Below are 25,749 nucleotides of genomic sequence, written 5' to 3' on the forward strand. Positions count from 1 at the left end.
GATTTCACTATTGTTTTGGATTTTAGATCTCATTTTCATTGAAATTATAGATTAATATTGTATTTTGCACGATTGTTCACACTATGAAGAAATTACTTCCTTATTGCTTATGTATGTTTCAAGTATTTTTCTTCTTTTGTCTTTTTATCTTTTATGGACTAACTTATTTTATCATACAAGTCATTCTTAAGTTATCAACAATATGAAAATGTATTGTAGGCACACAACGTGTTCGATGAAATGTCAAAGAACCAACCAAATTTTATTTTGTCATTCGGCACACAACCATTCTCAAAGTTTTCCTATGGACGTCTACTCTCAAACTTTATTATCAATCGTAGATATGGGAACACAACCAAATTTTATTGTGTCATTCAGCTTAGAAGTTTTATTTGTCATTGGATGTTGGTTGTTAGATTGTTAGCCGAGCCATTGACTTCGATATTTTAATTTTGTTTTGGAACCCTTCATTTTTTTGATGAATGGTGTTCCTTTTTTATATATTTATGTTTTTTCGCCGTAAAAAAAAATGTCAAAGAAGAATTTAATGTTTGGTATTGATTTACTTCCGGGTATGTCTAATCAATTTCTAAAATTGTATTAAAAAAATGAATTTTCTTATTGCTAAGAATAACAAGTGGTGGTGTTTCGCTCAAGAATTTTAGTTGTTTGATCGTCATTTATTTTGACTTTTCTTATCTTATGATTTATTTTTTACTCAAATTATGGTTAATTCCGAAATTACTAACAAACAACGAATTGGGTTTGCATTATCTTCTTTGATCATTGATGAATTACTTTATTTGAATTCGTAAGCTATTTATGTTTGTATTTAGGAACCTTTTCTTTGAAGCTTGATGTTGTCTACATAAGACAGAGTATTGAATATTCAGATAAACAGATTCTGCCCCGATATCTAAGGGGTTAATCAATCAGTTTTTTATGAATGATATTTCCTTGAATTGAATAATGAAATCTACATTTGATGTATATACATGGTTTTAAACCTATACGTGGTATAATATTGAAAAATTGATGGGTTTAATACTTAGAATTACAATTTTATTCTTAAAAAATTTGTACCAATTATCAGTAGGGTTGTATGAACATCAAGACATGATAAGGATGAGCATGACAACACCTATGTACACAATGACAAGATGATAATACTAAAAAAAATTATCAGTCATAAGTTTTTCACATATTGTAATTTTCTTTGATTCTTCAGATGTTGACGAGCCTTGAAACTTTCATCTTTTGTTCCATAGGTTACATTAAACTAAATGACTTTAACATTTACATTCACTTAATACCTAAAACATATCAATAAACTGTTTCGTTTTAACAAACTCGTGATTCCACAAGTCATTTCACTAGTTATATCCTAAATCCCTTCACCTTTTCCAAAATATCATCAATCAAACTCTGCAAGTACAATGCGGCAAGTTCGGAGTTTTTTTTCATTTTGACAGACACCTACTTACAAAGTGTATGATTTTCGGTAAAGGGTCTAATGCGACTTCACAATTGAGCTAAAATGGAAGCGGGTAAGCACCTACATAAGTGAATTGTTTATGCATATAATCTACTAAATCAATATCTCTATGAAATTAAATTTCATCATACCTTTTGTGAAGGAACTATTTTGTGTAAACCCAACATGACTCATACACATACACATTAAAACAAGAAAATACGTAAAAGTAACATCTATAAAAAAAAAAAGGCTCTTCACACCCTACCATATTGTCAAAGTAAATGTTCGACTGTGATTGGATTCTGAATCGGGAACCTTGACGAGTTGACGATATCAAAAACAAGCGTCATCAACATCTGGATGCTTTTTTGTAGCTATTCACCAAAGAAACAAATAAGACAAGCTATTGTAAACCAGTTACAAGACAAAGAAACAGGATCACGAGACCAACCATAGTAGCATGTTAGCAGGTACGAATGCCACCAAAAATACCATACCAGCAACATCTTAGCTAGTACGAGTGCCACCAAAAATCACGTCCTACGTAAACAAACAGACAAACAGGGAAGCTGTTCAGTTACAGTCACCAGGGAAACCGTTTGAGGTTCTTTCAAATTTACAATTTGGTTGAAAATTGTACAAGATAGTGACGAACAAAAAATGAATAACAACACAGGCACATAAGTTCCTGTTGGTTTATTTTGGCTAGTAGAAGATATGTTTATCCCACATTGGTGGGAGGAAGATGTGAGGGGTGAGTGACTTGGTTATATAAGAGGGGCTAAGTCTTCATTCCAAATCGCACCAATCAATACACTTTAAGTATTTGATTATTTCTTTCTTTCTTACCCTTGTTTGAGAGTTGTATTAGTTAAATATTTTGGAGAGTGTAGTTGGCTTAAGAGAGTCGTCTATATCATTGTAACAATTTGTGATATAGTGTATTTCTCTCTTTGGGGGCCGGTGGTTTTTCTCCTGTTTTGGAGTTTCCACGTTAAATCTTGTGTTGTGTATTGTTCTTATTTCTTTACTATTATTGTTGGGCTGGGTGGTGGGAATTAGTGAGGCCGTAATTTCCCAACAACTGGTATCAGAGTGTCAGGTTTAACGGGGGTCTCGGTTATAGGAGTCGGAGTATGCTCTGTGGTTGCCACGGGAGTGGATCATCCACATCATAAACGAGTTCTATTGATCGTATAGGGTATCTGGTTAGACAATATTTTTTCTGATTCGTAGTAATAGTTGGATTTGTTAGTGGCGAGTTGTGGATTTCCGATTTAAAGGGTCCTGGCTACCTCCTACATCTTTTGGCTATTCGAAACATGAGCAAAATCAGAGAAAGTGTTGTTTATAGGATACGGATACGATGTCGAAGTTCAGTCCAATGAGGTTTGATGTAGAAAAATTTGATGGGAGGATCAATTTTGGCTTATGGCAGGTTCAAGTCAAGGATGTGTTGATTCAATCCGGTTTACACAATGCGTTGAAAGGTAAACCCACCTTTGTTTCTGGCAGTGATTCTAGCAGTAAGTTCGATGAAGAAGAATGGGATGATATGGATTTGAGGGCAGCAAGTGCGATTCGTTTGTGTCTTGCAAAGAACGTGCTTGCAAATGTGCACGGGTTATCAACGGCAAATGAGCTTTGGGTTAAACTAGAGCAGTTGTACCAGGGCAAGGGCATCTCAAATCGGTTGTGTCTTAAAGAACAATTTCATACTCTGCGTATGGATGGGGGTTCAAAGATTTCAGATCATCTAAGTATTCTTAACGGTATTGTTTCGTAACTGGAGGCTATTGGAATTAAAACGGATGATGAAGATAAAGCATTGAGGTTGATATTATCTTTATCATCATCCTATGAGCACATGAAACCTATTCTAATGTACGGGAAAGAAACGTTGAAGTTTGAAGATGTTACTAGCAAGCTCCTATCCGAGGAGAAAAGATTGGAAGGTAACGGGTGAATTGTCCCGTTCTTATTGATTAAAAACGTTCCATATTAATTGATTTCGTTGCGAGGTTTTGACCTCTATATGAGACGTTTTTCAAAGACTGCATTCATTTTTAAAACAAACCATAACCTTTATTTCATAAATAAAGGTTTAAAAAGCTTTACATAGATTATCAAATAATGATAATCTAAAATATCCTGTTTACACATGACCATTAAATAATGGTTTACAATACAAATATGTTACATCGAAATTAGTTTCTTGAATGCAGTTTTTACACAATATCATACAAACATGGACTTCAAATCTTGTCCTTATTTTAGTATGCAACAGCGGAAGCTCTTAGTATTCACCTGAGAATAAACATGCTTTAAACGTCAACAAAAATGTTGGTGAGTTATAGGTTTAACCTATATATATCAAATCGTAACAATAGACCACAAGATTTCATATTTCAATACACATCCCATACATAGAGATAAAAATCATTCATATGGTGAACACCTGGTAACCGACATTAACAAGATGCATATATATAAGAATATCCCCATCATTCCGGGACACCCTTCGGATATGATATAAATTTCGAAGTACTAAAGCATCCGGTACTTTGGATGGGGTTTGTTAGGCCCAATAGATCTATCTTTAGGATTCGCGTCAATTAGGGTGTCTGTTCCCTAATTCTTAGATTACCATACTTAATAAAAAGGGGCATATTCAATTTCGATAATTCAACCATAGAATGTAGTTTCACGTACTTGTATCTATTTTGTAAATCATTTATAAAACCTGCATGTATTCTCATCCCAAAAATATTAGATTTTAAAAGTGGGACTATAACTCACTTTCACAGATTTTTACTTCGTCGGGAAGTAAGACTTGGCCACTGGTTGATTCACGAACCTATAACAATATATACATATATATCAAAGTATGTTCAAAATATATTTACAACACTTTTAATATATTTTGATGTTTTAAGTTTATTAAGTCAGCTGTCCTCGTTAGTAACCTACAACTAGTTGTCCACAGTTAGATGTACAGAAATAAATCGATAAATATTATCTTGAATCAATCCACGACCCAGTGTATACGTATCTCAGTATTGATCACAACTCAAACTATATATATTTTGGAATCAACCTCAACCCTGTATAGCTAACTCCAACATTCACATATAGAGTGTCTATGGTTGTTCCGAAATATATATAGATGTATCGACATGATAGGTCGAAACATTGTATACGTGTCTATGGTATCTCAAGATTACATAATATACAATACAAGTTGATTAAGTTATGGTTGGAATAGATTTGTTACCAATTTTCACGTAGCTAAAATGAGAAAAATTATCCAATCTTGTTTTACCCATAACTTCTTCATTTTAAATCTGTTTTGAGTGAATCAAATTGCTATGGTTTCATATTGAACTATATTTTATGAATCTAAACAGAAAAAGTATAGGTTTATAGTCAGAAAAATAAGTTACAAGTCATTTTTGTAAAGGTAGTCATTTCAGTCGAAAGAACGACGTCTAGATGACCATTTTAGAAAACATACTTCCACTTTGAGTTTAACCATAATTTTTGGATATAGTTTCATGTTCATAATAAAAATCATTTTCCCAGAATAACAACTTTTAAATCAAAGTTTATCATAGTTTTTAATTAACTAACCCAAAACAGCCCGCGGTGTTACTACGACGGTGTAAATCCGGTTTTACGGTGTTTTTCGTGTTTCCGGGTTTTAAATCATTAAGTTAGCATATCATATAGATATAGAACATGTGTTTAGTTGATTTTAAAAGTCAAGTTAGAAGGATTAACTTTTATTTACGAACAAGTTTAGAATTAACTAAACTATGTTCTAGTGATTACAAGTTTAAACCTTCGAATAAGATAGCTTTATATGTATGAATCGAATGATGTTATGAACATCATTACTACCTCAAGTTCCTTGGATAAACCTACTGGAAATGAGAAAAATGGATCTAGCTTCAAAGGATCCTTGGATGGCTTGAAAGTTCTTGAAGCAGAATCATGACACGAAAACAATTTCAAGTAAGATTTCCACTCGAAATAAGATTCTTATAGTTATAGAAATTGAATTAAAGTTTGAATATGATTATTACCTTGTATTAGAAAGATAACCTACTATAAGTAACAAAGGTTTCTTGATCTTGGATGATTACTTGGAATGGATTTAGAAAACTTGGAAGTAAACTTACAATCTTGAAAGTATTCTTGATTTTATGAAACTAGAACTTTTGGAATTTATGAAGAACACTTAGAACTTGAAGATAGAACTTGAGAGAGATCAATTAGATGAAGAAAATTGAAGAATGAAAGTGTTTGTAGGTGTTTGTAGGTGTTTTTAGTCGTTGGTGTATGGATTAGATATAAAGGATATGTAATTTTGTTTTCATGTAAATAAGTCATGAATGATTACTCATATTTTTGTAATTTTATGAGATATTTCATGCTAGTTGCCAAATGATGGTTCCCACATGTGTTAGGTGACTCACATGGGCTGCTAAGAGCTGATCATTGGAGTGTATATACCAATAGTACATACATCTAAAAGCTGTGTATTGTACGAGTACAAATACAGGTGCATACGAGTAGAATTGTTGATGAAACTGAACGAGGATGTAATTGTAAGCATTTTTGTTAAGTAGAAGTATTTTAATAAGTGTCTTGAAGTTTTTCAAAAGTGTATGAATACATATTAAAACACTATATGTATATACATTTTAACTGAGTCGTTAAGTCATCGTTAGTCGTTACATGTAAATGTTGTTTTGAAACCTTTAGGTTAACGATCTTGTTGAATGTTGTTAACCCATTATTTATTATAACAAATGAGATGTTAAATTGTTATATTATCATGATATTATGATATATAATATATCTTAGTATGATATATATATATACAGTTAAATGTCGTTACAACGATAATCATTACATATATGTCTCGTTTCGAAATCATTAAGTTAGTAGTCTTATTTTTACATATGTATTTCATTGTTAATAAACTTAATAATATATTTACTTATCATTTAAAATAATTAACCAAGTGTATCAATATCTTAATATGATTCATATGTACCTAGTAAGACGTTGTTATAACGATAATCGTTATATATATCGTTTTCGAGTTTCTTAAATTAATAGTTTCATTTTTATGTATATAACTCATTGTTAAAATACCTAATGAGATACATACTTATAATAAAATCATGTTAACTATATATATAACCATATATATGTCATCGTATAGTTTTTACAAGTTTTAACGTTCGTGAATCACCAGTCAACTTGGGTGGTCAATTGTCTATATGAAACCTATTTCAATTAATCAAGTCTTAACAAGTTTGATTGCTTAACATGTTGGAAACACTTAATCATGTAAATAACAATTTCATTTAATATATATATATAAACATGGAAAAGTTCGGGTCACTACAGTACCTACCCGTTAAATAAATTTCGTCCCGAAATTTTAAGCAGTTGGAGGTGTTGACGTATCTTCTGGAAATAAATGCGGGTATTTCTTCTTCATCTGATCTTCACGCTCCCAGGTGAACTCGGGTCCTCTACGAGCATTCCATCGAACCTTAACAATCGGTATCTTGTTTTGTTTAAGTCTCTTAACCTCTCGATCCATTATTTTGACGGGTTCTTCAATGAATTGAAGTTTTTCATTGATTTGGATTTCGTCCAACGGAATAGTGAGATCTTCTTTAGCAAAACATTTCTTTAAATTTGAGACGTGGAAAGTGTTATGTACAGCCGCGAGTTGTTGAGGTAGCTCCAGTTGGTAAGCTACTGGTCCGACACGATCTATAATCTTGAATGGTAAAATGTACCTTGGATTTAGTTTCCCCCGTTTACCAAATCGAACAACGCCTTTCCAAGGTGAAACCTTAAGTATGACCATTTCTCCAATTTCAAACTCTATATCTTTTCTTTTACTGTCCGCGTAGCTCTTTTGTCGACTCTGGGCGATTTTCAATCTTTGTTGAATTTGGATGATTTTCTCGGTAGTTTCTTGTATTATCTCCGGACCCGTAATCTGTCTATCCCCCACTTCACTCCAACAAATCGGAGACCTGCACTTTCTACTATAAAGTGCTTCAAACGGCGCCATCTCAATACTTGAATGGTAGCTGTTGTTGTAGAAAAATTCTGCTAACCGTAGATGTCGATCCCAACTATTTCCGAAATCAATAACACAAGCTCGTAGCATGTCTTCAAGCGTTTGTATCGTCCTTTCGCTCTGCCCATCAGTTTGTGGATGATAGGCAGTACTCATGTCTAGACGAGTTCCCAATGCTTGCTGTAATGTCTGCCAGAATCTTGAAATAAATCTGCCATCCCTATCAGAGATAATAGAGATTGGTATTCCATGTCTGGAGACGACTTCTTTCAAATACAGTCGTGCTAACTTCTCCATCTTGTCATCTTCTCTTATTGGCAGGAAGTGTGCTGACTTTGTGAGACGATCAACTATTACCCAAATAGTATCATAACCACTTGCAGTCCTTGGCAATTTAGTAATGAAATCCATGGTAATGTTTTCCCATTTCCATTCCGGGATTTCAGGTTGTTGTAGTAGACCTGATGGTTTCTGATGTTCAGCTTTGACCTTAGAACACGTCAAACATTCTCCTACATATTTAGCAATATCGGCTTTCATACCTGGCCACCAAAAATGTTTCTTAAGATCCTTGTACATCTTCCCCGTTCCAGGATGTATTGAGTATCTGGTTTTATGAGCTTCTCTAAGTACCATTTCTCTCATATCTCCAAATTTTGGTACCCAAATTCTTTCAGCCCTATACCGGGTTCCGTCTTCCCGAATATTAAGATGCTTCTCCGATCCTTTGGGTATTTCATCCTTTAAATTTCCCTCTTTTAAAACTCCTTGTTGCGCCTCCTTTATTTGAGTAGTAAGGTTAGTGTGAATCATTATATTCATAGATTTTACTCGAATGGGTTCTCTGTCCTTTCTGCTCAAGGCGTCGGCTACCACATTTGCCTTCCCCGGGTGGTAACGAATCTCAAAGTCGTAATCATTCAACAATTCAATCCACCTACGCTGCCTCATATTCAGTTGTTTCTGATTAAATATGTGTTGAAGACTTTTGTGGTCGGTATATATAATACTTTTGACCCCATATAAGTAGTGCCTCCAAGTCTTTAATGCAAAAACAACTGCGCCTAATTCCAAATCATGCGTCGTATAATTTTGCTCGTGAATCTTCAATTGTCTAGACGCATAAGCAATCACCTTCGTTCGTTGCATTAATACACAACCGAGACCTTGCTTTGATGCATCACAATAAATCACAAAATCATCATTCCCTTCAGGCAATGACAATATAGGTGCCGTAGTTAGCTTTTTCTTCAATAATTGAAACGCCTCCTCTTGTTCATCCTTCCATTCAAATTTCTTCCCTTTATGCGTTAATGCAGTCAAGGGTTTTACTATTTTGGAGAAATCTTGGATGAATCTTCTGTAGTAACCAGCCAATCCTAAAAACTGGCGTATGTGTTTCGGAGTTTTCGGGGTTTCCCACTTTTCAACAGTTTCTATCTTTGTCGGATCCACCTTAATACCTTCTTTGTTCACTATGTGACCGAGGAATTGAACTTCTTCCAACCAAAATGCACACTTTGAAAACTTAGCGTACAGTTTTTCTTTCCTTAATACTTCTAGCACTTTTCTCAAATGTTCTTCGTGCTCTTGATCATTCTTTGAGTAAATAAGTATGTCATCGATGAAAACAATGACAAACTTGTCAAGATATGGCCCACACACTCGGTTCATAAGGTCCATGAACACAGCTGGTGCGTTAGTCAATCCAAACGGCATAACCATAAACTCGTAATGACCATAAGGCGTCCTAAAAGCAGTTTTTGGAATATCATCCTCCTTTACTCGCATTTGATGATATCCAGAACGTAAATCGATCTTCGAATAAACCGACGAGCCTTGTAGTTGATCAAATAAGTCGTCAATTCTCGGCAGTGGATAACGGTTTTTGATGGTAAGTTTGTTCAACTCTCTGTAGTCAATACACAACCTAAATGTACCATCCTTCTTCTTGACAAACAAAACAGGAGCTCCCCATGGTGATGTGCTTGGTCGGATGAAACCACGTTCTAATAGTTCTTGCAGTTGGCTTTGCAGTTCTTTCATCTCGCTGGGTGCGAGTCTATAAGGATCACGAGCTATTGGTGCAGCTCCTGGTACAAGATCTATTTGAAATTCAACAGATCGATGTGGAGGTAGTCCCGGTAATTCTTTCGGAAATACATCGAAAAATTCTTTTGCGACGGGAACATCATTGATGCTCTTTTCTTCAGTTTGTACTTTCTCGACGTGTGCTAAAACAGCATAGCAACCTTTTCTTATTAGTTTTTGTGCCTTCAAATTACTAATAAGATGTAGCTTCACGTTGCCCTTTTCTCCGTACACCATTAAGGGTTCTCCTTCTTCTCGTACAATGCGAATTGCATTTTTATAACATACGATCTCTGCTTTCACCTTCTTCAGCCAGTCCATGCCAACTATTACATCAAAACTCCCTAACTCTACTGGTATCAAATCAATCTTAAATATTTTGCTACCCAGTTTAATTTCTCGATTCCGGCATATATTATCTGCTGAAATTAATTTACCGTTTGCTAATTCGAGTAAAAATTTCCTATCCAAAGGCGTCAATGGACAACTTAATTTAGCACAAAAATCTCTACTCATATAGCTTCTATCCGCACCCGAATCAAATAAAACGTAAGCAGATTTATTGTCAATAAGAAACGTACCCGTAACAAGCTCCGGGTCTTCCTGTGCCTCTACCGCATTAATATTGAAAACTCTTCCACGGCCTTGTCCATTCGTGTTCTCCTGGTTCGGGCAATTTCTAATAATGTGGCCCGGTTTTCCACATTTATAACAAACTACATTGGCATAACTTGCTCCGACACTACTTGCTCCGCCATTACTCGTTCCGACACCATTTGTTCCTTTCATTCTGTTAACCCCTGGTCCGTAGACCTCACACTTCGCCGCGCTATGACCATTTCTTTTACACTTGTTGCAAAATTTGGTGCAGAACCCCGAGTGATACTTTTCACACCTTTGGCATAGCTGCTTCTGATTGTTGTTGTTGTTGCGGTTATTATTGTTGTTGGGATGATTGTTGTAGTTGCTGTTGTTGTTGTTATTGTTGTTGTTGTTGTTGTTGTTGTTGGGCCGTTTGTTGTAGTTGCGATTGATATTGCGATTGTTGGGATAGTTGTTGCGATTATTGTTGTAATTGCTGTTGTTGTTGTATTGGTGATTCTTATCACCGTTTTCCTCCCACTTTCTTTTGACTTGCTTCACATTGGCCTCTTCAGCAGTCTGTTCTTTAATTCTTTCTTCAATCTGGTTCACTAGTTTGTGAGCCATTCTACATGCCTGTTGTATGGAGGCGGGCTCGTGTGAACTTATATCTTCTTGGATTCTTTCCGGTAATCCTTTCACAAACGCATCGATCTTCTCTTCCTCATCTTCGAACGCTTCCGGACACAATAAGCACAATTCTGTGAATCGTTTTTCGTACGTGGTAATATCAAATCCTTGGGTTCGTAACCCTCTAAGTTCTGTCTTGAGCTTATTGACCTCGGTTCTGGGACGGTACTTCTCGTTCATCAAGTGTTTGAATGCTGACCACGGTAGTGCGTAAGCATCATCTTGTCCCACTTGCTCTAGATAGGTATTCCACCATGTTAACGCAGAACCTGTGAAGGTATGCGTAGCATACTTCACTTTGTCCTCTTCAGTACACTTACTTATGGCAAACACCGATTCGACCTTCTCGGTCCACCGTTTCAATCCGATCGGTCCTTCGGTTCCATCAAATTCCAAAGGTTTGCAGGCAGTGAATTCTTTATAGGTGCATCCTACACGATTTCCTGTACTGCTAGATCCAAGGTTATTGTTGGTATGTAGCGCAGCCTGTACTGCGGCTATGTTTGAAGCTAGAAAAGTACAGAATTCCTCTTCATTCATATTCACGGTGTGTCGAGTAGTCGGTGCCATTTCCTTCAAAATAGTCAAATGGAACAAGTTAATCATACAGAATATTAAGAGTAGTTAATAGTATTTCGTAGCATAATATGAACTCATTTATAAAAGCTTTTTCTTCATATTAGCGTTTTATAAGTTTAAATTCGGGTAGTACCTACCCGTTAAGTTCATACTTAGTAGCTAATATACAATTCAACTACTACAATTCTATATGAAAAACTGATTATAATAATATTTCGCGTTCAAACTTTTACACAATATTTTACAAACTTACAATACCGCTTATTTTACATATAGCATGAAATATAGCACACAATAAATTTGATACAAGATGGTTGTGAAGATAATTCTAGCTAGTACACAAGTCGTTCAGCAAAGGCAATAAAGACACGTAATTCATACGTCCAGAAACAAGTTATGCATTCTGGTTTTACTAGGACTACTTCTCATCCTTGGTCTTGTGGAACATAACCGTTATGGCCGTTGATAAGACAACGTGTTGTAACGTCGTCAAAGGGACGAGGGTTACGTAATGTCCAACAGTCTCGTAACAATCTAAAAACCTCATTTCTTACCCCAATTACCGACTCCGTCACTTGTGGAACGTTTTGTTTAATAGTTGTAGCCCGATGTTCTTGTTCTCACTTTGGTGAGAAGCGAACATTACTAATTCGTAAGTATAACATGCTTCTTTATGTTGCATGTTAGCCGCTTTTTCTAAATCACGAAGTCCAATTTTCGGATATATTGAGTCAAAATAATTTCTTAACCCATTACGTAAAATAGCATTTGGGTTCCCCGCAATATATGCGTCAAAGTAAACACATCGTAACTTATGGATTTCCTAATGTGATATCCCCCATCTTTCGAACGAAAGCCTCTTATAAACCAAGACATTCTTGGAACGTTCTTCGAATGTCTTACAAACTGATTTCGCCGTAAATAGTTGTGCCGAAGAATTCTGACTGACTCTAGACAAGATTTCATCAATCATGTCTCCGGGTAGGTCTCTTAAAATATTGGGTTGTCTATCCATTTTGTGTTTTTATACTGTAAAATAGACAAGAGTTAGATTCATAAAAAAAAATACTTATTAATACAAGCAATTTTTACATATATCATAAAGCATAAGCACACTATATTACATATATTATACCACACGAATACAACTATCTTATTCCGACTCGCTCGTTTCTTCTTCTTCGGTTTTGGTTCGTTTTGTCAAGTTTCTAGGGATATATGATGTTCCCCTAATAAGAGCTGTCGTTTTCCACAACGGTTTAGAAAAACCTGGTGGTTTAGAGGTTCCCGGGTCATTGTTACAACTTAAGGGCTTCGGGGGTTGACGATACATATAAAGTTCATCGGGGTTGGAATTAGATTTCTCTATTTTTATGCCCTTTCCCTTATTATTTTCTTTTGCCTTTTTAAATTCAGTTGGGGTAATTTCTATAACATCATCGGAATTCTCGTCGGAATCCGATTCATCGGAGAATTGGTAATCCTCCCAATATTTTGCTTCCTTGGCGGAAACACCATTGACCATAATTAACCTTGGTCGGTTGGTTGAGGATTTTCTTTTACTTAACCGTTTTATTATTTCCCCCACCGGTTCTATTTCTTCATCCGGTTTCGATTCTTCTTCCGGTTCCGATTCTTCTTCCGGTTCCGACTCTTCTTCCGGTTCCTCTTCGGGAACTTGAGAATCAGTCCATGAATCATTCCAATTTACATTTGACTCTTCATTATTATTTGGTGAGTCAATGGGACTTGTTCTAGAGGTAGACATCTATCACATAATATCAAACGCGTTAAGAGATTAATATATCACATAATATTCACACGTTAAAAATATATAGTTTCCAACAAAATTTGTTAAGCAATCATTTTTCAAGTAAACACGGTCGAAGTCCAGACTCACTAATGCATCCTAACAAACTCGATAAGACACACTAATGCAAAATTCTGGTTCTCTAAGACCAACGCTCGGATACCAACTGAAATGTCCCGTTCTTATTGATTAAAAACGTTCCATATTAATTGATTTCGTTGCGAGGTTTTGACCTCTATATGAGACGTTTTTCAAAGACTGCATTCATTTTTAAAACAAACCATAACCTTTATTTCATAAATAAAGGTTTAAAAAGATTTACATAGATTATCAAATAATGATAATCTAAAATATCATGTTTACACATGACCATTACATAATGGTTTACAATACAAATATGTTACATCGAAATTAGTTTCTTGAATGCAGTTTTTACACAATATCATACAAACATGGACTCCAAATCTTGTCCTTATTTTAGTATGCAACAGCGGAAGCTCTTAGTATTCACCTGAGAATAAACATGCTTTAAACGTCAACAAAAATGTTGGTGAGTTATAGGTTTAACCTATATATATCAAATCGTAACAATAGACCACAAGATTTCATATTTCAATACACATCCCATACATAGAGATAAAAATCATTCATATGGTGAACACCTGGTAACCGACATTAACAAGATGCATATATATAAGAATATCCCCATCATTCCGAGACACCCTTCGGATATGATATAAATTTCGAAGTACTAAAGCATCCGGTACTTTGGATGGGGTTTGTTAGGCCCAATAGATCTATCTTTAGGATTCGCGTCAATTAGGGTGTCTGTTCCCTAATTCTTAGATTACCAGACTTAATAAAAAGGGGCATATTCGATTTCGATAATTCAACCATATAATGTAGTTTCACGTACTTGTGTCTATTTTGTAAATCATTTATAAAACCTGCATGTATTCTCATCCCAAAAATATTAGATTTTAAAAGTGGGACTATAACTCACTTTCACAGATTTTTACTTCGTCGGAAAGTAAGACTTGGCCACTGGTTGATTCACGAACCTATAACAATATATACATATATATCAAAGTATGTTCAAAATATATTTACAACACTTTTAATATATTTTGATGTTTTAAGTTTATTAAGTCAGCTGTCCTCGTTAGTAACCTACAACTAGTTGTCCACAGTTAGATGTACAGAAATAAATCGATAAATATTATCTTGAATCAATCCACGACCCAGTGTATACGTATCTCAGTATTGATCACAACTCAAACTATATATATTTTGGAATCAACCTCAACCCTGTATAGCTAACTCCAACATTCACATATAGAGTGTCTATGGTTGTTCCGAAATATATATAGATGTGTCGACATGATAGGTCGAAACATTGTATACGTGTCTATGGTATCTCAAGATTACATAATATACAATACAAGTTGATTAAATTATGGTTGGAATAGATTTGTTACCAATTTTCACGTAGCTAAAATGAGAAAAATTATCCAATCTTGTTTTACCCATAACTTCTTCATTTTAAATCCGTTTTGAGTGAATCAAATTGCTATGGTTTCATATTGAACTCTATTTTATGAATCTAAACAGAAAACGTATAGGTTTATAGTTGGAAAAATAAGTTACAAGTCGTTTTTGTAAAGGTAGTCATTTCAGTCGAAAGAACGACGTCTAGATGACCATTTTAGAAAACATACTTCCACTTTGAGTTTAACCATAATTTTTGGATATAGTTTCATGTTCATAATAAAAATCATTTTCCCAGAATAACAACTTTTAAATCAAAGTTTATCATAGTTTTTAATTAACTAACCCAAAACAGCCCGCGGTGTTACTACGACGGCGTAAATCCGGTTTTACGGTGTTTTTCGTGTTTCCGGGTTTTAAATCATTAAGTTAGCATATCATATAGATATAGAACATGTGTTTAGTTGATTTTAAAAGTCAAGTTAGAAGGATTAACTTTTATTTGCGAACAAGTTTAGAATTAACTAAACTATGTTCTAGTGATTACAAGTTTAAACCTTCGAATAAGATAGCTTTATATGTATGAATCGAATGATGTTATGAACATCATTACTACCTCAAGTTCCTTGGATAAACCTACTGGAAATGAGAAAAATGGATCTAGCTTCAAAGGATCCTTGGATGGCTTGAAAGTTCTTGAAGCAGAATCATGACACGAAAACAATTTCAAGTAAGATTTCCACTCGAAATAAGATTGTTATAGTTATAGAAATTGAATTAAAGTTTGAATATGATTATTACCTTGTATTAGAAAGATAACCTACTGTAAGTAACAAAGGTTTCTTGATCTTGGATGATTACTTGGAATGGATTTAGAAAACTTGGAAGTAAACTTGCAATCTTGGAAGTATTCTTGATTTTATGAAACTAGAACTTTTGGAATTTATGAAGAACACTTAGAACTTGAAGATAGAACTTGAGAGAGATCAATTAGATGAAGAAAATTGAAGAATGAAAGTGTTTGTAGGTGTTTTTAGTCGTTGGTGTATGGATTAGATATAAAGGATATGTAATTTTGTTTTCATGTAAATAAGTCATGAATGATTACTCATATTTTTGTAATTTTATGAGATATTTCATGCTAGTTGTCAAATGATGGTTCCCACATGTGTTAGGTGACTCACATGGGCTGCTAAGAGCTGATCATTGGAGTGTATATACCAATAGTACATACATCTAAAAGCTGTGTATTGTACGAGTACAAATACGGGTGCATACGAGTAGAATTGTTGATGAAACTGAACGAGGATGTAATTGTAAGCATTTTTGTTAAGTAGAAGTATTTTGATAAGTGTCTTGAAGTTTTTCAAAAGTGTATGAATACATATTAAAACACTACATGTATATACATTTTAACTGAGTCGTTAAGTCATCGTTAGTCGTTACATGTAAATGTTGTTTTGAAACCTTTAGGTTAACGATCTTGTTGAATGTTGTTAACCCATTATTTATTATAACAAATGAGATGTTAAATTGTTATATTATCATGATATTATGATATATAATATATCTTAGTATGATATATATATATATATATATATATATATATATATATATATATATATATATATATATATATATATATATATATATATATACAGTTAAATGTCGTTACAGCGATAATCGTTACATATATGTCTCGTTTCGAAATCATTAAGTTAGTAGTCTTATTTTTACATATGTATTTCATTGTTAATAAACTTAATAATATATTTACTTATCATTTAACATAATTAACCAAGTGTATCAATATCTTAATATGATTCATATGTACCTAGTAAGACGTTGTTATAACGATAATCGTTATATATATCGTTTTCGAGTTTCTTAAATTAATAGTTTCATTTTTATGTATATAACTCATTGTTAAAATACCTAATGAGATACATACTTATAATAAAATCATGTTAACTATATATAACCATATATATGTCATCGTATAGTTTTTACAAGTTTTAACGTTCGTGAATCACCGGTCAACTTGGGTGGTCAATTGTCTATATGAAACCTATTTCAATTAATCAAGTCTTAACAAGTTTGATTGCTTAACATGTTGGAAACACTTAATCATGTAAATAACAATTTCATTTAATATATATATAAACATGGAAAAGTTCGGGTCACTACAACGGGGTCTCGTCATCAGAAGCTACGGTACTGTTGTGTTCGGATAGGCAGAAGAGAAACTCTAGAAAGAATCTGACATGCTGGAAGTGCGGGAAGACTGGGCATGTAAGGGTTAATTGTCCCGGTGGAGCTAATCCGGCAAATGGCTCCAAAGATGCTAACATTGTCTCCGTTGTTACGGAGAGTGACGAATTCCTCTGAAGTCACGTCATCCTCATGGTGTGTCCGCGCCACCGTGGAAAGGGATGTTCGTTAGCGGTTCCACAATTACACATGGGCATTGGTTTGGCGTTGATGCAGGTTGTGTGGTGGAAACTGATGTTGTAGCTGATGGGACTTTCGGGAAAGCCAAACAGGGAAGTTGCACCATAAAGTTTCAGCTGGTTGTTCATCAACATGTGCCGAGGTGAAATGCTTGGAATGCGATATTCTAAGTGCTATACTCTTTATGGTGGAGTATGATAATTCTTGTTAAGAGTTATGATTGTCTGTGATGACAATGATTGTCGGTTTAGACAATGTTCGATGAAGATGCAAGTTTTGTCTCTTGGGAGATAATGTCAACGGCATGAAGATGAGGATCTTGAAGTTGTCGTCGAGGAAGCGTCTACATCGGTTATCCTTGCAATGTGGAAGCATGGTTATCTTCTTCTATCCAAAAGGTGGAGATTTGTTGGTTTATTTTGGCTAGTAGAAGATATGTTTATCCCACATTGGTGGGAGGATGATGTGAGGGGTGAGTGACTTAGTTATATAAGAGGGGCTAAGTCTTCATTCCAAATCGCACCAATCAATACACTTTAAGTATTTGATTATTTCTTTCTTTCTTACCCTTGTTTGAGACTTGTATTAGTTAAATATTTTGGAGAGTGTAGTTGGCTTAAGAGAGTCGTCTATATCATTGTAACAATTTGTGATATAGTGTATTTCTCTCTTTGGGGGCCGGTGGTTTTTCTCCTGTTTTGGAGTTTCCACGTTAAATATTGTGTTGTGTATTGTTCTTATTTCTTTACTATTATTGTTGGGCTGGGTGGTGAGAATTAGTGAGGCCGTAATTTCCCAACAGTTCCATAAACCTATCAGTAAGAAAGAATGATAAAAAAATATCAGGATTGAAAGACAGAAACCAACATTCTTCAACACAATTTAATCATGTGATTAATAGAACCACCAGATGGCTATCCAGACATGGTATTCGGCACCCAACAAACATACAGACAGCATGCAGTCTATTTATTCAGAAGAGTAAGATTGACATTCCACTCATATGACGCTTCCATATTTGTGAAAACCAGCAGAAAAGCCTCATTCCACGAGACAAGAAAGACAATAGACCAACCAATGGACAAACTGGTTATCAGCAAACGAGCAACGAAAGAGAAGATGGGAACAAAGAAAATAGGATGTTAGAAAAAAATAACCGAGGCATGTTCGTCTACTTGATGCAGGTAATCTCTAATCATCTTCGATTGAACACAACGAAAAACTTGATAAGTTCATGCAACCCCAGAAGGTAGTCAGTCAAACAACAACATTTAGGCATCCATATACCTACAAATAACTACCACGTGTATCAAAAGTAATATTGTACAGCCTCATTTGTAAACTCAAAAATGAAATACATGAAGCAGTTTGCACTTCAAGAAAACCCATTGATTATTTGTCAACTCAACAATGAAATACATGTAGTAGTTAGCACTTCAAGAAAACCTATTGATCTGCCCATGTCATTCATACCGACAAGAAAGCCAAACAAAAGTAACGTATTCATGATCAAGACATATATTACCAGTATTTGTAAAAAAACGGCCCGGATGCATAACAAAACCAGACAAAAAAGTTACCATATTGCCACAGCAAAGATGTCCAGCGCCTGACAAGCCTACAGACGGAAAAAAATTCTAAATTTGAAGCCTGAGAAAAAAGCAAATAAGGAACTAAAAAAACCGAGATAAGCATTTATAAAGTTACATGACTATAATCAAACTGAAGAACTCCAGCAACCTTGTTTCTACAAACACGATGTGCGACCATCTATATTAAATGCAAAGTCAAAAGCATCCAACACAAGAAGATTAGAATACACAAAAAAAGCTACTTCTACAAAAAAGGATCTACAGAACCACCCATATCGTCAAAGTAAATGTACGATTGCGGTTAAAATATATATCGGGAAACTTGACATTATAAAAAATAGTATCGCAAGCGGGAAACTTTTAAACATCAAACCAAACAAAACTATCATACAGAACCTCCAAGCATAACAAAAACAAAGCAACCCTACACCTACAATTAAAACAATCGAGTCCCGATGCTCCCAACACAATATCTTTAATGAACGTAGTGTATCTAATGCTGCTATTCAATCAGTTATCAAATATCATAGATTTATGAAATAATGCTACCCAATCTAAAAAGTTCATTCTTTCTTTTATCTTAAAAGTCCCACACTAAATAAAATGGAAAAGAAACCAGTTTTGTTAGTCCTATTAACAAGATAGCAAAGCGAAAGTGACATATTCATGGTTATAGAACGCACTCTTGATATTACTAAAAAGAACCAACAGATATAAAGAAAGCACATGCACTGATATTATGAATAAAAGCATCAAGAAAATCAGTTTAAAGAAGGGGATTTGGCTTCATATTAATGGTGAATGAGCTTCAAGTTCAGCATATCCGATCAAGAAAGTTACAGGATGATAAACACAATGATAAACACAGTCCTAATGAATATGAACAGAAAATCTCATATTTATATATATACTGCCAATAAAGACAATTAAACAGAATTAGAGGCAACGCAAATTAGAGGTTTACTATCATTCATTACCGGCAACATGGACGTTCATCGTCAAAGCCTCCTACAACTCCATTAAAACGTACGCTTGACATTAAGTTAAGATAGACAGAAATACCTTATAATATTTCTAAGCTCCCTAAGTGTCTGCAGCTTCACATCGAGCCTCACAGTTAAGGTTCATACTATATCCTACTCCATTTTCATAAGTTACAAAAAACTCCTTACCATCCCAATCTTCAAGCTGTCAATATCAAACTGAATTATAAGTATGGGACAATAATTCAGAAATGAGTAAAAAAAAAGGTGGGCATCACAATTAAAAAAAAAAAAAAAAAAAAAAAAAAAAAAAAAAAAAAAAAATCAACTATTACAATTACCTAGTACGGGAACTACTAACTACCTCTGATATGATTAGACGCTGAATAATTACATGAGGAGAAGTCATTATGTTGCAATACAGAATTGTGTGATAACGCATTCCAATGTATGAATACATAAGTACAGCCAAGCCCAAATCAATCTCGACTGTTTTGACCCATACTAAAGAGTGAACCATTTAAGTCAAAGCCTAGATTCAACCAAAGTATTAGCTTAATTCAGAGTTGTCATTCTTTTCATCCTCAATAAGCTCGACAACACCTTCCTACCAATTTGTGTAAGATACTGAATGGAAGTTGGGCACACGGCCGTCAGCTCTAACCTGAAATTAAGAAATACAGTGATTCAAATTTAATATCTCGTTCAATACAATTATTAAAACTTTATAAAAAAATGTGCAGGCTGAATACAGATGATACACAACGTAATAATTGCATCATGTTCTCATCCTACCATCTGTGTAATTAGCCACCTGCGTTCATAAATTGGAGGTTATGTGTTCAACTACACTAGAAAAAGGTTTAGAGAACACAAAATAAAATCCAAACTTGCAATAATGATCCTACATATTACCTAGCCGAAAGGGTTCAGAGTTATTCTGTTTCCAGAACTAGGAAAAAAGAAGACTGTCCGTGAAGCTATGCATACAAAGAAAATAGGAAGCACCCATAACCGCAAAGAACCGGAAAAGAAAAATAAACAAATCCAGCCTAAGTAAAATCAATAGATATGTAAGGTAACCAATAAATCCAATAGAGAGAACATAACATACCCAAAATCAACTAGTTGCAAAGCGAGCACAAATGAAGCCCCAGATAAACAGCCACTTTGTGTACATGCAGGAAAATGCAGAATATGTTGCAATTAACATTCATATGACCATAAAATAAAATAATTATATACAAAGAAAGGTAACATGATAAAATACTTGAAGTTAACAGTTCAACAGTTAATTTCTCCATGTATCTCCTCGCTAGGATCATTAGTAAAGCTGCACCACTTTAGAGCCCCCAACATTTCAACAGTTGATTTTTCGTCATCTCATCTATCAAACAGAATGCATAGGACTTATACTTCCTGATGACAATGCTTTTCAGCTAAGAGCAATAGGGAGTGTGACTATAGATATTGTGTATAACTAAAAAAATTTAATCAAATAAAAAATAGTAGTCATACCATATGGATAGAAACACTTCTTGAATGGCTTCAGTTTCTAAGTTCCACAAAAGAGATTCCCAGACAAGCATTTCGACCAGCTCCATTTCTGCATTCGACAAAATATAGCATATGTAACTATTCAATCAATTGTTAGATTAATATATAACTGATGCTAAAAACTAGTAGTAGATATAGGAAATACAAAGATTTGGATTAGGTATATCGAGTCTTTTTGCTTTATAATCAACTCATGGAGCTCTATGTCAATGAGATAACTTGAAGTTAAAACATCACAATCATCCCAAATTGCAAATTTAACTCCATAAATACATGAAGAAAGAAAAAAGGAACAAAAGTTTGTCTTTCATGTTTTGAAAAGATATATTACCTTCAAAGAGCCCTTCCTCAAATTCAACAATATTGGTAGAGCTTATAGGCTTGAAAACTTCTTCTCAACCCTTGAATATGGAATGCGCTTTTCTGTTTGCGGGCCGCATCTATCGTATTTCCTTGTTACTTCACAAGACAGCTAGTCAGTATTGGCCACAAAACAAGTTATGGGGATCAAAAGGTAAAATAAGGACCAAGGTCAAAGAGCCTACCATCAACAAAAAAAAACCTAATTATGACATACAATATTGAACAATACATGTTATCATTTTGAGTGTATGTATTGTTCAACATTTTAGACAATGTGAAGATATAGAATGAAGAAGTTGTTCAAGAAAAAGCAAACCATATCGAATCAGCATAAGTGTCACATCATCAGGTTCATCGCGTCAAATATCCAAATCTTTGTATTTGATAATTCCACTCTGCCCTGTATGGCCCATACCTTTACCAACTCCTCTGCCATTTTAAATGAGTTAACAAATATATAATAAAAAGATGTTAAAACATAAGTTAAAGTTACAAAACAATAGATCCACATTATATGAACTGATGAATGATGATGCTACAGAACAATAGATACCCCTTTATCAAAGTTTTAAAACCTACACATCATCCAGTGAGCAACAGGATAGCTGCAATCCCATCGCATAAAAATGAATAATATCTCTAGTAAATATAATGACATGTATGTATGTGCTCAAAAGCATGAACCATATCAGTTAGTGTCTCTAACACTATGAGCACTCAAAAACTTTCAATGATTGGGTGAGCAATTTCTTAGTAGTAGAGGTAGTGAATAGGTCGAAACATGTAAACATTATCATATCAAAGTTTCATTTAATATCTAACTTGTAACAAAAGATCAAGTTAGGAGCAAGGTTGTAAAACTCGCGACTCGGGGAGTACTCGGCCGGAGGTTTTTGAGGAGTAATCGGCTACTCGGGGAGAACTCGGAGGAGTACTCGGATGTTGACTTTTGTTGACTTTTCTAATATAACTAAATATTTTCAATATATTATTAGCTATAAACAAACATTTTATAAATATATATGTTAAATATATAAAATTTTATAAATATATATGTTAAATATGTAAAGTTTAGTTACATATAAATATTTGTTTTAATTGGAGGGGTTAGATTTGTATCTATTTGATAATGAAGAAGAAAGAAAAACTAAACTTAAGGTGTTAAAATCTATAACAGTTAAACTTTAGGGGGTTTAAATGTAAATTAAAAAATAATAAAATGAGTGTTATTTTAGAAACCCTAATCAATCAGCCGCATCATTCTTCACCTAATGCTACATCTTCCCTTCTTCTTCTTCAACCTTAGCTCATTCACCAAACCCTAAATTATTTGTTTAAGAGTCTTCATGAATGGAAATCGAGACATTACAGGTATGTTCCTTCAATTCGTTCTTTCTAAACAAACAAACACATCAAATCGTCTCCTGTTTTCCTTCATCTTTTCACTGAGTTTTCCGATACCGTTGACCACCGTTTGACCACCGTTGACCGGTGTTGACCGGCGTTGACCGAGTAATTGGACGAGTTAGACACCTATTACTCGTTTTGTTCTTCCAACTGAGTAATCGCCGATTACTCGGCCGAGTTGGCCGAGTTTTACAACCATGGTTAGGAGGATTGAAAACAACTGAATAACACTGTGGTCTGTAGGTGACTTTCAACCCATTTAAACCATTTCATTTTTGATAAGCTTACCAAATTGAACAATTAACCCCTGAACATAATAATCTAAGCCAAGTTAACTCATTAACAGTAAATGGTCTGCTATTCTCAAGTCTACATAGAAGATCTAACTCTAAGAGTACCAAAAACAATATGATCAAACATTAATTATCGTCGAGAAGCTATAATACCATCACCAGCAGTAGCACAATCTAACCTAAATAAACCCACTATACTTAAATAGGCTGAAGTTCTGACCTCTACATAGAGACTTAACAAGAGAACCAAAACAAACATGATTAGACATTAACAATCCAGAAAAAAGCATCATTTACATTAGCAGAAAAAAGCTAAGCAAAAATAATGATACCGAACCCAGAAGCAGTTACAGCTCCAGAAGGTTGAATAACGAGAGTTCTGACCCATTATTGAACTGAACAACGGATCTTTCAATTGAAACTTCATTAAATATCTCTTCAACTAGACATATCTGTGTACACATATCAATTAATCAGAAAATAGGGACTACTTTCTTAGTTTGACAGCATTATTATCTAGTTATTATTACTATCTAGTTAAAGAAATGAATCTGAATTACATTAATAATTTATTACCTGAAGAGTGAATGACAATGGAGACTTCACACTGCAATCTTCAGGCGGATATATTAGAACTACCTTGTGACTATGTTATGGAACATCGATGTCAAGTGATATGTGTAATTACATTTTAACCCCAAATATCAAGTTATTATAGAAACAAAACCCTACACGGACATAAAAAAGAACGATTGATTTTTGTCTGAGAAAAAACTCGATCGGATTCATCTCATTCAAATTGTGAATCCACCCCTGCAACAACGTTACATGTTCAGAAAACATCAACACTTAGACAAGCATCTGGACCAGCTCCAATTCTGCATTCAACAAAATATAGTGTATGTAACTATTGAATGGTTGCATTAATATATAACTGATGTTTAAAAAAAGAATAATGTAGTAGATATAAGAAATACTAAGATTTCGATTCAAGTCTTTTTGCTATATGATCAACTCAAGAAGCTCTTTGTCAATACAAAGATAAGATAACTTGAAGTTGAAACATCATAATCATCCCAAATTGCATATTCAACTCCATAAAAAGCTGCACAAGATTCTTAAGGGAAAAATACATATAGAAAGAAAAAGGAACAAAAGATTGTCTTTCATGTTTTGAAAAGATTTATTACCTTAAAAGAGCCCTTTCTTCAAATTCAACAATATTGGTAAAGGATATATGCTTGCAAAATTCCTTCTCGACCCTTGAATATGGAATGCGCTTTTGTGTTTGCGAACCCCATCTACCATCACATCAACAAGAAAATCCTAATTTTGACAAAATGTTGAACAGTACATGTTATCATTTAGGGTATATGTGTTGCTAAACATTTTGGATGATGTGAACATTTAGAATCAAGAAGTTGTTCGAGATAAAGCATAAGTGTCACTTTATCGAATCAACGCGTCAAAGCGTCAAATATCCATAGGCACAGCCATTGATGCAGATATAGTCATCCATCCATTGAAATTTTTGATATCCGAAAATACATGGGGTAACCTTTATAGTTAGCGAATTGGTGAATAGCATCAGCTTCCGTCTAAGAGATATAGACACTTTCAGTACCTTCCCATAATAACCAATAATCCATTAACCAATCTGATAGAATTATAAACAAGTCCTAAAATAATAAAGAAATAAAAAAATAGATAAAGAAAACGAGATGAATAAACATATCATAATTCATAAGGAGTCAGACCCTTCAAACTTTGATCCTGCCCCTTCCTTGCTATCCTTCTAAGCAATATGATATAACAATTTGCAAAAACCATGCACTAATCATCATCAACAGAGTATATTAAACAAAACTACAGTATATTAAACACTGACGAAAGAGTTGTCATTCTTTTCATCCTTAATTAGCTACAGATAAACCTTCCTACCAATTTGTATGAAATACTGAATGAAGATTAGGAGCACTGCTGTCAGCCGAAATAAAAAAAATCCAGTGATTCAATTTGTATCTCGTTCAAGAATTAACAAAAAAAAAAAAATTCAAGAAAGATGCATATTACTTCGCTCGGGGAAATAAAGAATATTAATTTATACATATCTTCCCTGTAAGTGCTTATATTACTTCATCATCGAATGTACTAACCAATTACCTGCCTCAACTGCAGTAACTCTGCAAGTTGCTTATATTTCAAGATCTTTTAAAGAGACCAAAGCAGCCAACCTAAATAATAATACAAGATTCAAAATCAATGACTTGTTGG

General features: G+C 34.2%; 1 long non-coding RNA gene across 5 annotated transcripts; it reads right to left on the reverse strand.

Annotated features, from left to right (window-relative positions):
- Positions 1-1,666: 1,666 nt before the first annotated feature.
- LOC139839867 (uncharacterized) lies at positions 1,667-25,513 on the reverse strand. Of its 5 annotated transcripts, XR_011757125.1 has the most exons (14): positions 25,233-25,513; positions 24,052-25,099; positions 23,808-23,927; positions 22,092-22,204; positions 21,744-21,871; positions 21,374-21,461; positions 21,126-21,294; positions 20,970-21,023; positions 20,771-20,835; positions 20,622-20,669; positions 20,197-20,519; positions 19,935-20,060; positions 1,929-2,017; positions 1,667-1,851 (listed from the first exon to the last, which is right to left on the reverse strand). It is a non-coding gene; the product is annotated as an uncharacterized lncRNA (long non-coding RNA). The 5 variants fall into 5 exon arrangements; XR_011757126.1 differs by having other exon boundaries at positions 1,667-2,017; positions 21,126-21,242; XR_011757127.1 differs by having other exon boundaries at positions 1,667-2,017; positions 20,651-20,669.
- Between the last annotated feature and the right edge of the window lie 236 nt (positions 25,514-25,749).

This window comes from Rutidosis leptorrhynchoides, chromosome 4, assembly GCF_046630445.1.
Source record: "Rutidosis leptorrhynchoides isolate AG116_Rl617_1_P2 chromosome 4, CSIRO_AGI_Rlap_v1, whole genome shotgun sequence".
NCBI lineage: Eukaryota > Viridiplantae > Streptophyta > Magnoliopsida > Asterales > Asteraceae > Rutidosis > Rutidosis leptorrhynchoides.